We start from the raw sequence: 14,807 nt of genomic DNA on the forward strand, positions 1-14,807 counted from the left end.
GCGTAATCGAGTTCTCAAACCTGTACGGGAAATTGAGTATTTGGCGGAGAAGGAGCCAAGCAGTACAGATATTTTGAAGACCAACATGTTGGATACATATTATCCAAATAGAAGCAGTCACTTGGAGAATGTTTGTCTGTATGAGGTTCTACAAAATTACATTTTCAAGAGGAACATCACAGAAGATATTGATAAAGGAGTGTATGCTGTAATTGGAAGTGAGGGATGTCTGGTCTAGCAAAAAAAAATGTCTATTGGTAAATCATCGAAAATTGGATTGCGAATCTCGAGAAAGAAAAGAGTTTTTCTATTTAGCTCTTTTGCAACTTTTCAAACCTTGGCGTGCAGAAGAGGAACTGCTTGGAGATTTCCTCTGTTACGAAGACTCTTTCAATGCTGCCAAGGAGTCCATAGAATGTCCTGCTTTCCCAAAATATCTAGACATTTTAAATGCAGAAATCGAGCAGGAAGCAACAATAGCAGCCGAGAATGCTATAGACAGTTCTCAGGACAGTCAGAGTTCTGTTTCATTGAGTCAGGATCCACTAGGAGGACCAGTTATTGAAAATGAAGCTGCCACTGCCATGATTGTAGTGGAAAGAGCCATTGCAGATGCTCAGGAGGATGTGGTTAACTTAGAAGATTTAGAAAGACAACTTAACGTTGAGCAGAGGAAAATATATAATGAAGTTACCAACCAAATTGATCATGGATTAAGTCATGAGAAGAAACAGTGCTCATGTACGTCGTTGAAGCCTATCCGATTGTACGTGAGTGGAGAAGCAGGAACTGGAAAAAGTTTCCTCATTAAAGCAATTTCATGTTATTTGCAGAAAAGGACTGAGTCATCGCTGTCTTGTGTTGTCACCGCTCCAACTGGACTGGCAGCACATAATATTAAAGGTATTACTTTGCATCGTCTACTGATGCTGCCAGTGGAGCATGATAACAAATTACAATACCACAAGTTATCGGGAGATGCTTGTTGTGAAGTATCTTGAGTCCTGAAGAAGATGAAACTTCTTATCATTGATGAAGTAAGCATGGTTTCCAATGTCAAGCTTGCCTTTGTGCATTTGAGAATGCAGGAAGTTCTTAAAACAGAGTATGATGTGTTATTTGGTGGCAAACACATCATTGTTTTCGGTGATCTTCTGCAGCTGACACCAGTGAAAGGACAACCAGTGTTTAAACTGCTTACGCATGAAGATACCAGGAAGTGCCTAGGGAGCATTGGCAATGTTAACATATGGTTAAACTTCAGTTATGCTGAGCTTCGTGAAAATATGCGTCAGGCGAAGGATGAAGATTACAAGAATATTCTACAAGATGTTAGAATCGGGAAAGTGACTGAGCGTGGGAAAGAAGCTTTACATGCACGATTACTGTCAAATTTGTTTCCAGAAGAAGACGTTCTGCCAGAGAATATTTTTCATAAAATTACTGAGAAGAAACTTGGAATATGTTTGATGCCAACTCTTGCAGAATGTTCCATCTTCAACAACAAAATGTTGAATTTAGAGAACTAAGAGATTGTGAAACTGGAAGCTATTGACAGAATAGAGTATATGGGTGCAACAATTGTTTTGTCTGAGAATTTGAAATCTAAATTGGATTCATTAGAGAAGACTATATCTAAAACTGCTGGTTTTGAAAAGACTCTGAATGTGTGCTTAAATTGCCGAATCATTTTGAGAAGAAATTTACATGTTGAAAGAGGTCTGGTAAATGGATCAATGGGTAATGCTGTTGATTTTGAGAAATACAGAAATAGGGATGGAATTGAATTTTTAAAAATGAAATTTGATGGCATTGAGGAAGTACAGCTAATTGGTCGTTGCACAGCTAGGTTTCTGCTTGTAAAAGACTTATATGTTCGCCGTAAGCAATTTCCTGTTTGCTTGGCATATGCGGTGACAATCCATAAATCACAAGGTTTAAGTGTAGATAGTGCTTTGGTGAATATTGGCAGTTCTGTGTTCAAGGAGGGTATGGCTTATGTAGCATTGTCACGAGTCAGAAATGTATCGGGTTTGTACTTGATTGAGTGTGATGTCACAAACATTTGTGCGGATCTAGATTGTGTTATGGAATACCATAGGTTTAAGAAGAGAGTATGCACCACATTTGCCTCAATATCCTTTGTTTGAGAAACGTGTGGTAGGCCGGAAACGAAGAAATGTCACTAATAGTAGGGAGGTTGTAGAAAAAAGACCAAAAGTCGATGAACCCAAAATTGTAAGCAGAAAGAAAATGAATTCTGTTGAAGATGTTGTTAGTTTTCAATTTGAAAATAGTTCTGGTGTGAACTGCTATGCTAATGTAGTGGTTAATGTTCTCTTTTCTCTAGAAACTTTAAAAGAACAGATTGTGATCAATTCGGATCAAAGTTTTTGCTGTTTGTTGAATTCTGTGTTAGAGAAATGTAGTGCTGATAGAACAAGAGTAGAAAGTGTGTCTGAAATTCGAAATCTGTTAGACGAATGTTCAGGTCAAACACAATTCTCTCAAAATATTCAGCAAGATTGTCAGGAGTTTTTAATGTATATGCTTAACCCCTTCCAGGCTGATGACGAACTGGGCTCGTCATGGCGTAGCCTCCTCGCACGCTGATGACGAGCCCAGCTCGTCACGTAAAGTGCGTTTTCGCAAATCTCAGCGTGCGAGCGGAATAACGCTAGCGCGCATGAGGTTAATGTATTGCAAGATGAAGGTGTAGATGTAGATCATCTGTTTGGCCTTTCTTATCAATGGCAGCATGACTGCGAGAATTGTACGTTATCAAGTATTACTAGTGTAGACTCAGAAAGATTTATATATTTAACTTTGCCAGACACTAAATCAGTATCCTTTAATAAGCTAGTAAAAGCAGCCGATCAAAACATGGAGTGTAGCCAATGTAAGTCTGCAAAGCTGTCCACATTATTTATACGAAGATATGGCCAGTATGTCATTTTAATGTTCCAACGATGTAGGCCTGACGGAACAAAATTGACAACTTTAATTAAAAATTTTGTAGCTTCTCAGTTGTCAATATCAGGAAGGACTTTTCTAACTGCAGCAATTATATATCATGAGGGTCCTTCAACAACATCAGGACATTACACAACTTATTTGAAGTCTGGAAATGGCTGGTCATTCTGCAATGATTCTGTTTTAACTTTCAAAAAAAGATTGCCTTTTCACCTTCAAATTTCTTACCTGGTGTTCTTACAACCAAAATTTTAGGAAAGGAATCTCAGGATTTGTTCTGAGGAATTTCAAGAGGTTCTAATGGCTCCTACACTATATAGCCTTGTGGATACGTGTAGCACAGAGCGAAAATTGTTTTTTTAATAAGCTAATTCAAGCAGCAGATCAAAAGAAGGAGTAGAGGTGATGATAGTCTGTAATGCTGTCTACATTATTTATAGAAACTTATCGGTGAAATGTCATTTTACAATTCCAACTATATAAACCGGATGTAAATAAGTTGTCAAGTCTAATTAAAAATGTTTTGGCTGCACAATCGTCGATTTCAGGAAGAACATTTGTAACTGCAGGTATTATATGACATGATGGTCCTTTAACAACTTCAAGATATTACACAGCTTATTCGAAATTTAAAAAAGGCTGGTCTTTCGGCAATGATTAGAATTTGACTATAAAGCAATGTTGCCTTTTGACTTGTTTTCAGAAGTGAGAATTTAGGGTAGGTAACTGGATTATACTGATTCTAGGTGTTGTTGTAATTTAGTGTGCTGTTTTAAATTGCTTTGTATGTCTCATTTTTCTTAAAACGATAGAGCTTATCTTTCAGAAAGTGGCGGGCAGAAAATTTTAACAGCACAACAGAGTACAAGCTGTTCATAGGACATACTTTGACGTCATGGAAAGTAAGTTATTTTTGAGGAGTTCTGATTTCTGATTGATTATATTATATGGGTTTTTTAAACACAATCATTTTGATTGTGTTTTTTTTCCCCGCTGTTATATGATGAATACCTTCAACTCACTGTTTTCAGTGAAATTTGATATATTCTGAGAACAGCAAAAATAAACCATTTAATATGTATAATTAATTCTGTACTTTGAATTGTGATTTTTAATATGTACTCATCTTGTCTCATGCTCACTCATCTTTTACTACTTTCTATCAATTTTAACATTTTTGTTCTCTCATTCACAGATTGAAAGTATAAAAATAACACGTGACTAAGTTAACGATAATTATAAGGTAAGTGTTTAGTACTCATTCTGTTACATCTCTTTTACATTTAACTTTTATTAGTTCCACTGCTTCATTTCTTTAACCCTCAGTTTCCTGCCTTTGCTACTTCCCTCATTCCTTTTTCTACTACTTTTTTTACTCTACTCTTTCCACTCCTGTTCTCAGTCCCTCTTTAAACCGTATCTCTGTGTTACTCCCTCTAACTGTCTTTCTTTTAACATTACTCTCAGTTTACTTACTCTTCTTTTTTTAAAAAAAATAAATACATTTGAGTTCGCTCCCGGTTCGCGTACCGGCGCGCGAACCGGGAAGAGAACCAAAAGAAATAGAGGTTGTCAGAGTGCTAAACATTCTAGCAATTTCTTAAAAAGGGGAGGTAGTTCTGAAAAGAACTTTTTTTTAATTATTTTTGTTGTTTTATATTTTTTTTATTTTTTTTCTGAACATTTTTTTTTTTGTATTTTTTGAACGGTTTTCTATTTTTTTTGTTTTTTTTGATGGGGGGAAAAACAAAAATGATTCATTATGAAGGGCTCAACAGGAGCAACAAAAAAATAAGATAATTTATTTCCTGGGGCGTTTTGCACATTTGTGATTGTCAATTGCTTTATTAATTAAGTTTCTGCTGCTCTCTCTGAAGCAAATGAGTTGGCCACAAAAAATGCATACATGCTTCACATTGCCAAATTTCATTTGAATATTTGGGACCATCTCCCTCGCCTCTGGTCCCGTCACTGCCTCTTCATTGGTGGATGTACTGGCCACAGGTCGGGGTTTATTCACCAGATCACGTAGTTGTGCAGCACTGTAATTTATAGGGTGCCACCTTTCCATATGGCGATGCATGGTACAATTGCCATAACTGTATTTCTCTTCTGTTCCTCTGGACAGTTCATCTTTACAAATCAGGCAGGTAACATACCGGGCATTTACCTTTTTTTGTTCCGGGGTTATTGAAAAAAAATTGCCAAATATAACTCTCTTTAAAATGGGACCTCCTTGGCTCTTCAGGTAAAAACCTCCCCGTCCCTTGCTCCTCTTCCTCTTCTTCCTCTTCTTCCTCCTCTTGTTGTAGGATGACCAGAGGAGGTGGTCCTCTCTTCCTAGGAGGTTGTGGTGGTGGTGGGGGTCCACCAGCTGCAGCAATCAATGAAGCCATTTCTATGGTATTCAAAAAAGGTCTTTCTCTCATAAAAATGAAAGTCAGAGTGAGGAAAAAAGGTGGGGCTTTCATCATTTGGGGAAAAAAAATGTTCTAAATCAATGAAAAGTTTTATTTTTAGGTCATATGACCAAGCCTTCCATCATTAGGAAACCAAAAGTAAAATGAACCAATGAAAATTTTTATAAACAAGTCACATGACCTGTTATGCTTACGTTACTCGCTCCGGCACGCGCCCCGGATCGCTTCCGGGGCGCTGCGCTTCGCGCCTCGGTTTGCGCTCCGGAGCGCTTCCGGGTGCGCTAACGCGGCACGTCATAAGACGCATTACGCGGTAACGTGATACGTCGCGCTTACGCGACGCGTCACGATGTTGCTTTCTAACGCGGTAGTTGCGCTAACGGAACGTTTACCGGTTCGCGGACCAGGTCGCGGAACAAACTGAAGCTAACGGGAAGCTGCCTGGTTCGCGGACCGGCAGCGAAACCAAAAAAAAAATAATTAAAAAAAATATTAATAAAAAAATTATATCACAAAAATATAAAATATATTTTTGAATTAGAATAAGAATACATTTTACAGCTTTTGATATTTGCTATTAAAAAACCATTGAAATTCACTGAAAAAACCATAGGTTATAGACCATATATAGTTAGGAATTAGCATTTACAAAACCTTGAAAATTCACTGAAAAAACCATAGGTTATAGACCATATATAGTTAGGTATTAGCATTTACAAAACCTTATTTTACTCGCACAAAACCATTGTAATACGCATATATAGTTAGTTGCACTAACTATATATCGTGCACCCGCAATCCACTGCTGATCATGTCACATATTACATCATTCATGACATGGTCAGTGACATCACTGATGACATCACTGATGACAACATCCAGTGACTGTATGTTTCTGTAGAGTTAAAATATGTCTTACATATTGAAGAATGAGTGGATGTATAAGTGTCTGGATGAAGGATTTAGTAGGTGCATGACTGACTGTATGAGTGAGTGATTAAATGTGTCTCACTGAGTGCATGGGTAAGTGACTAAACTGTCTTAATTTGTGCATTATTATGTCTGTTGTTCTGTAAACTGCTGCATGTGTTAATTAGTAGCTATATGAGTAACTATATGGGTTATTGATTGGTTGCCCAAGTATTTGTATGGGAGACTGAGTGTGTGTGTGGGTGGCTGGGAGGTGTATGACTCTGTGCATAGATGTGTGAGCAGTTGATTCACGAGATGTATGGGTTCAAAAGTGCATGTGGAATCAGCTGTATGGGCGGTTGACTGTGTGCATGAGTGTATTGGTGAGTGAATGGATATCTCAGTGCTACATGTCAAAGTAAGTACATATGTAAAACAAAGTACATGTGAGAGTTGACATGTATAAATAACTGTGCATAAGAGCCAGTGAATGTGTGAGTGGCTGTATGGATCATTGTAAACTTGTATCAGGGATTGTATAAGAGAGTAAATATGTATTAGTATATGTTTGAATAAGTAAGGTGTGTATAACTGTATAGTTGAGGAAATGGAGGTGTGATTGATTTTTTGCATGACTGACTAGGTGTGTGAGTAACTCCATGGATGAGTGACAGTCTGTGAGTGTCTGTGTACACTGATTCTATTTAAGGTTATAATAGAGTCTGAAGAGGTTCATTGTATTATCGCATAAATGATATCATCAGTGATGTGATCAGTAATGTCAAATGAGATATCATCAGTGATGTCATTTGAGATGTCATCAGTGATGTCATTTGAGATGTCATCAGTGATGTCATCAGTGATGTCATTTGAGATGTCATCAGTGATGTCATCAGTGATGTCACTGACCATGTCATGAATGATGTAATATGTGAAATGATCAGCAGTGGATTGCGGGTGCGCGATATATAGTTAGTGCAACTAACTATATATGCGAATTTCAATGGTTTTGTGCGAGTAAAATAAGGTTTTGTAAATGGTAATCCCTAACTATATATGGTCTATAACCTATGTTTTTTTTCAGTGAATATATATATATATATATTTTCACTGAAAAAACCATAGGTTATAGACCATATATAGTTAGGGATTAGCATTTATAAAACCTTGAAAATTCACTGAAAAAAACATAGGTTATAGACCATATATAGTTAGGGTTTAGCATTTACAAAACCTTATTTTACTTATATATATATATATATATTTATTTTCACTGAAAAAACCATAGGTTATAGACCATATATAGTTAGGGATTAGCATTTATAAAACCTTGAAAATTCACTGAAAAAACCATAGGTTATAGACCATATATAGTTAGGGATTAGCATTTACAAAACCTTATTTTACTCGCACAAAACCATTGAAATTCGCATATATAGTTAGTTGCACTAACTATATATCGCGCACCCGCAATCCCCTGCTGATCATGTCACATATTACATCATTCATGACATGGTCAGTGACATCACTGATGACATCACTGATGACATCTCAAATGATATCACTGATGACATCACTGATGACATCTCAAATGACATCATTGATGACATCACTGATGACATTTCAAATGACATCACTGATGACATCTCATTTGACATTACTGATCACATCATTGATGACATCATTCATGTGATAATACGATGAACCTCTTCAGACTCTAATATAACCTTAGATACACTCAGTGTAAACAGACACTCACAGACTGTCACTCATCCATGGAGTTACACACACGTAGTCAGTCATGCAAAGAATCAATCACACCTCCATTTCCTCAACTATACAGTTATACACACCTTACTTATTCAAACATATACTAACACATATTTACTCTCTTATACAATCCCTGATACAAGTTCACAATGATCCAAACAGCCACTCACACATTTACTGGCTCTTATGCACAGATTTTGATATATGTCAACTCTCACATGTACTGTGTTTTACATATGTACTTACTTTGACATGTAGCACTGAGATATCCATTCACTCACCAATACACTCATGCACACAGTCAACTGCCCATACAGCTGTTTCCACATGCACTTTTGAACCCATACATCTAGTGAATCAACTGCTCACACATCTATGCACAGAGTCATACACCTCCCAGCCACCCACACACACACTCAGTCTCCCATACAAATACTTGGGCAACCAATCAATAACCCATATAGTTACTCATATAGCTACTGATCAACACATGCAGCAGTTTACAGAACAACAGACATAATGATGCACAAATTAAGACAGTTTAGTCACTAACCCATGCACTCAGTGAGACACATTTAATCACTCACTCATACAGTCAGTCATGCACCTACTAAATCCTTCCTCCAGACACTTATACATCCACTCATTCTTCAATATGTAAGACATATTTTAACTTTACAGAAACATACAGTCACTGGATGTTGTTATCAGTGATGTCATCAGTGATGTCATTTGAGATGTCATCAGTGATGTCACTGACCATGTCATGAATGATGTAATATGTGACATGATCAGCAGTGGATTGCGGGTGCGCGATATGTAGTTAGTGCAACTAACTATATATGCGAATTTCAATGGTTTTGTGCGAGTAAAATAAGGTTTTGTAAATGCTAATCCCTAACTATATATGGTCTATAACCTATGGTTTTTTCAGTGAATTTTCAAGATTTTGTAAATGCTAATCCCTAACTATATATGGTCTATAACCTATGGTTTTTTCAGTGAATTTCAATGGTTTTTTAATAGCAAATATCAAAAGCTGTAAAATGTATTCTTATTCTAATTCAAAAATATATTTTATATTTTTGTAATATATATATATATTTTTTTTTTAATTATTATTTTTTTTGTTTCGCTGCCGGTCCGCGAACCGGGCAGCTTCCCGTTAGGTTCATTTTGTTCCGCGATCCGGTCCGCGAACAGGTAAACGTTCCGTTAGCGCAACTACTGCATTAGAAATCAACATTCTGACGCGTCGCGTAAGCGCGACGTATCACGTTACCGCGTAATGCGTCTTATGACGTGCCGTGTTAGCGCACCCGGAAACGCTCCGGAGCGCGAACCGAGGCGCGAAGCGCTGCACCCCGGAAGCGATCCGGGGTGCGGCGCGGAGCACGTAACGTAAGCATAACAGGTCATGTGACTTGTTTATAAAACTTTTCATTGGTTCATTTTACTTTTGGTTTCCTAATGATGGAAGGCTTGGTCATATGACCTAAAAATAACACTTTTCATTGGTTTAGAACATTTTTTTTCCCAAATGATGAAAGCCCCACCTTATTTTTTTCTCACTCTGACTTGTAAAGCAAAGGACCCAAATACATTTACAGTTTATCACTAACAATGTTCCAGGCTAATGTATTTTCCCGGGAAATTTACAACTGTCCTGCAAGTAAAATATTCCTATTTCGAGAAAAAGGGCGTTTCTTCGTCCCATGAGGGAGCCGTTGAGCAAAAGAGGCTCGGCCTGCTGTCTTAGTCGCTGATAGGCCTGAATATCGGATTCTTATTGATCACTTTATGTTGCAGGAGTGGAAAACACAACAGCCCTTGACCATTTATCTTTACAGCATTCCTGCGTATTATACCTTTTAACCGTCATGTAATTGGGCTGCTTTATTTCACTTGCCTTTTACTTGCCTTTTACTGATTCGAAAATAGTGGCTATTATTCAAAACTTTACCAAATCTAGGTACTACTACCATGTTTTGTTTTAAAAACCTTTATTGTGAAAATGTCAGTATACAAATACAGGCCTATAACCACGTGGGCCGACCACGGAGCAAACTGGAATCGTATATGATGAGGGGACATTTACACTGTAGAAGAATGTAACGGGCGGGCCATTAGGTTGCAAGAACTGAGGTGTCTAACAGTTGCGGAATCGGTGGACGTAAATTTTATAATTAAAGTATGACAGGGCCAGTTACAATAAAATTATCTAGATATACATTTGCGGGCAAGTACCATGGGTGACGTTAATTCGAACTTTCAATAGTACAGTAATCAATAACACATCAGAACTTAATATCAATAGGGATGTCCAAATGTTCAATCAGTACTCATCCCCGCCCGCCATGTGCTTCAAAACTGCATACGTATCTCGTGATATCAAGGCTGGGCAACCAGTACACAACAAGGAGTTGCGAGTCCCATTTATACCGGCGCCATTTTGGGCGAGGCCGGGCAGGTCCAGGATATAGTCAAAATGTCTCCACCAACCAGCGGTCAGACCAGAACCCCTTTCGGCAGTCAAAAAAGGTTCCGTTAAATGACAACAGAAGAGATAGGCAACAAGAACCATCAGTCAAACGAGGGGAGGGCAAGTTCTTCCCTACCGGGTCACGTTGGGGCTCCACCGGAACTGATCGAATTGGTAGTCTACAGTGTTTCTGGATGTTTCAGACTGAATCTGGCGTCAGCATGAGAGCACCACCATCTCGTGGCTCCGTCGTGGCCATTCCGCAAGCAATCATGGCAACCGCTCCCCACCGGAAGCCTGTGGGAGTCGGGGGCCCCGGTGACTTTTGTAGAATCTTCAAGGCTGAGGGGACACTTTCGGGAATGGGGCCCATGCCCTAGCAGGAAAGCGTCCGAGTTCCAAGGTGTCCCAGGGCCATTTTAGTGGACCAGGCCCAAATCCGAATAGCCGGCCCTCCATTTTGAGAGTCCTGTGGCAGCCGCCTATTGCTGCACCGCAAGAGTGGGCGCAATTCAGCTGGATGGTGGGCGAGACGCTGTAGCCGCAAGAGCGGGCGCAACTCAGCTGGATGGCGGGTGAGGCCCAGTGCCGCAAGAGTGGGCGCAACTCAGCTGGATGGCGGGTGAGGCACTGTGCCGCAAGAGCGGGCGCAACTCAGCTGGATGGCGAGTGAAACGCCAAGGGGCCCCACTGCAGCTGAGGAGCCTCCACCTGGGGAGGCGGGGGAGGCCTGTTCGCACCGCTTCCCCCCCGGGGCGCCCCACGCCGTCTTTTGGCGCAGCATTGTAGGATGCCCATACCAGTGCGGCAACTTGCTGGACACCACCTCGGTGCCGTCCGGATCTTGGCGCATTGTGCTGCCTTCGGCCTATTCGCACAACGGTCCGCTACTGACGCCGCCTCACAGGCCGATGGATTTTGTAGGCTTTTTATAGCCCAAAGCCGACAAAAAGACAGCCCAAAGCAGCCCATTGTTGCAACTCCGGGGAGGGAGGGGCAGGGACACTATCAAGCGGACGGTGAATGCTTTGAGATGGATGTTGCAGCAGGCTGCCATGTAAATAGTTGTTTAAATTTTTTTTTTTTAACGTGTTTACTTTGTTGGAGCGTTGTATATATTTATAAGTTAATAAAGTGTTATAATCCTACTACTTTGTTGGAGTGCTATATATTTGTAATGTGGCAACGAGCACAAAGATGTTACTGTATAACCAGAAAAACACATAGTCCAATTGTGCATGATCTAGTCCAATCTGGTGACGCCGATAGTGGGTATCAGCAGACTTTCATTTGTATAGGGTTTGTCGGTTATTGGGCGGGGTGGGTGGTAGGGCAGGCATGCTTAGGCAGCGAGGGCGGCGGAGCCAAACTACCTCGTGGCCATCCTGACCGCGAGCTTGGCTCCTCCCCTGGTTTCATACTTTTTGCGGAGGGCTATTTCCTGGTGTTTCTTGTTTTAGCAGGGTCAGAAAGGATCCTATCAGTGGCCTACTGATTTTGTTCGATTCCTTTCGTTTTACCATAATTTGCTAGGAAGGTACCGTGGCTAATCCGTATTTTATATATATGTCCTCTTTATTAGGGGTGCCCTCTGGTGGGACCGGACGAGCTACCTCTAATAAATCGTCCGGGTAGAACCAATTACCAATCAGTGGGGAGAAGACAGGCATGACAGATTACAAAAGGGGGGGACAAGGGTCCACACTACCTATCTTTTCACTGCTTGCAAAGACTAGACGGAATATCTCTATTCCACGTTATTTGTAAGCAGAGAATACCTCCAAAGAACTAATATCAAACAACCAGTGTTCGGACAATCATACAATCAAATGGTGAGAAAGAGATAGGCACGACGGGTTACAACGGGGGACAAAGGTCCGCATTACCTACCCTTCACTACCTGCAAAGGAAGAGAGAATCTTCGTATTCCTCTCCGTTTGTAGACAGAGAATCTCCAAAGAGGACCAATGTATCAAGTAGCGACCAAGGCTAAACGAACGAATCAATCGAATAATACTAGCATTTTCAAACAATTCCGATACAAACAATCAATCAAATAGTCAATCAGGTGGATAAAACCATCCTGACAATCAGACGTATAAAACGTCCTACTTAACCTTACCCGGACCACGAGGAAAGTTCTTTGCCTTCCCCTTCCAGCACCCGATCGTCCTCTTACTCCAGTTTTACCACAGCACTCCTGTGGGGTCCCAGTCTGGACAGCAGGTCACTCAAGAGAGGTCCGTTCAGAATCGGTGAAGTTCACTCGATCGGCAGCCAGACGAGGGTCCTCTCCAGGCAGGTATACTCCAATCATTTAGACGTTCACCCCGTCGTCAAGACCTCTCTTACTGAAGCCACATGTCGCTGATGGGCCCCGCATTGGGACGCCAATTGAGGAGAAGCAGCCAGTTACTGTCGAATGCCCAGGCTGTTGGCGCAAGGACGCCTCAAATTTCCCATAGCAAATAGTTACCAAATAAAGAGACAGGCGCTGGAAGCTGGAACGCAAGAACAGGGTTTATTTCTCATGAGGAGAGCCTGTCATTTCGGACACGCACACAGAATGTCTTCGGGAGGTGCTCTGACCACATCTACGAGGCCTGGCCTCTTATACACAGGTTTATTGCTTTATTACATGTGATACATTCTTGTGAAGACTTTGATGTACAGAAAAGCATCCCTGGAATCTTCCGCTTCAGGCTCTGTCCCACACACCCTTACAGTGAGAATCCCCTCCCCAAACACAATACAGGATCGTTATCAGATAGTAGGAACAGCAGGACTTTCCGCTGATTCCTGGAATGCGTGTGGTGTGGCGGATCTCATGAGGTGGGGGCCTTGATCTATTATAATTCCTTTGAAGAGGGGTGATTATTTACAGTTGGGGCCATAAACTACATCTGCAGGGCTAGGTGATATCCTGGGACCGGCCTGGACAATCGGACACAGAGGAAGAGAAGTGTCAGAGGGTGCGGTAGTGAATAGGGTGAAAGGGAGGTGTCGGGCGGGCACGGGGTGTAATTCTCAGGGAAGAGCAGCGCAGATGGAGGAGGTTTATGGCCCATGCATGAGAGAGAGAGCGGGGGTGACCAGTGCGTGGGGGAGATGCTTGCGAGGGTGGGGAGCCGTGCTGAGGATCGGTGGCGTGCAGAGAGTGGGTCTGGTCAAGGCATCTAAAATGGCTGCCGTGCACGACAAAAGTGTGGCATTGGAAAAAAGGCAAGATGGCGCAGACAATGTTTATCAATACGGATTAATTTTCCACAGAGAGAGCGGGGGTGGTCAGAGAGGGGGGGGTGTTCGTAGCACCAGGGAGACGCGCTGGGGACCGGCGAGTGGCAGAGGGGCCATAGCGCTTTCAAAATGGCTGCTGCTTGCTAGAGCGTACGTGCCTGAGTGGGGACAAGGGGGCGCCGAATATGTTGACATCGCAAACCAGATTTTAACACATAGACATGGAAGTGAAAACTGCACCATTGCTCCCCCCCCCGACTGACACCCTCCTTTGCCTCAGCTGGATCATCATTTGCTAAAGTGTTCGAAGACCCCACCGTGAGTATAAGCACAACCGGGGCCTTACTGCACACCCTGAGAAAAACTACGCAGCAAGACAATCTCTACCTTCTCCCTTTTCCATGTTCCAACGCTTTGAAATGAACAATATATTTACTCGCAGTGACAAAATGGCGGTCAACACTTCCTGATTTCCTTCGAATCAAAGGTTAACAGACGTCACGCAGCAAAAAAAAAATTCCGCTCAGCGCAGCCGCTGGAAGACATGTATCAACATATATGAGCCTCCTCAGCCACCCTCAGAAAAACTAGGGGGTCAGGATACGTCTCCCGTGCCCCCTTATACCCATTTCCCACATTGTTTTTCCTCCATCTTGTGATTTAATTAAAACGAAACACAAAATGGCGAACTCCCGTTACGCTACCGGTGAGCGACCCGGTTCGCGTACCAGGAAGCGCTTCTACCGCGAAAAATCAAATTTTTTTTATTTGCCCCACGGGACCCTTTAATAACCCCAACATCATTCCTAGGGGGTCAAGAGGGGTCTACCTTGCCCCCTTTCATTAAATTCCCCCTTCGTTTTTCTCCTCCTCTTGTCTCTCGATCCTACCGAGAGACAAGATGGTGGCCGGTCCGGACTGTTTAGAATGTTGACAGACACCGGAGAGCCAATCAGCTTCGCTTCGCGAAGTTCCGTTACGCTTCAGGTACGTGAACCGGAGTGCTAACGGAG

Source organism: Lissotriton vulgaris, chromosome 8 (assembly GCF_964263255.1).
Source record: "Lissotriton vulgaris chromosome 8, aLisVul1.2, whole genome shotgun sequence".
NCBI lineage: Eukaryota > Metazoa > Chordata > Amphibia > Caudata > Salamandridae > Lissotriton > Lissotriton vulgaris.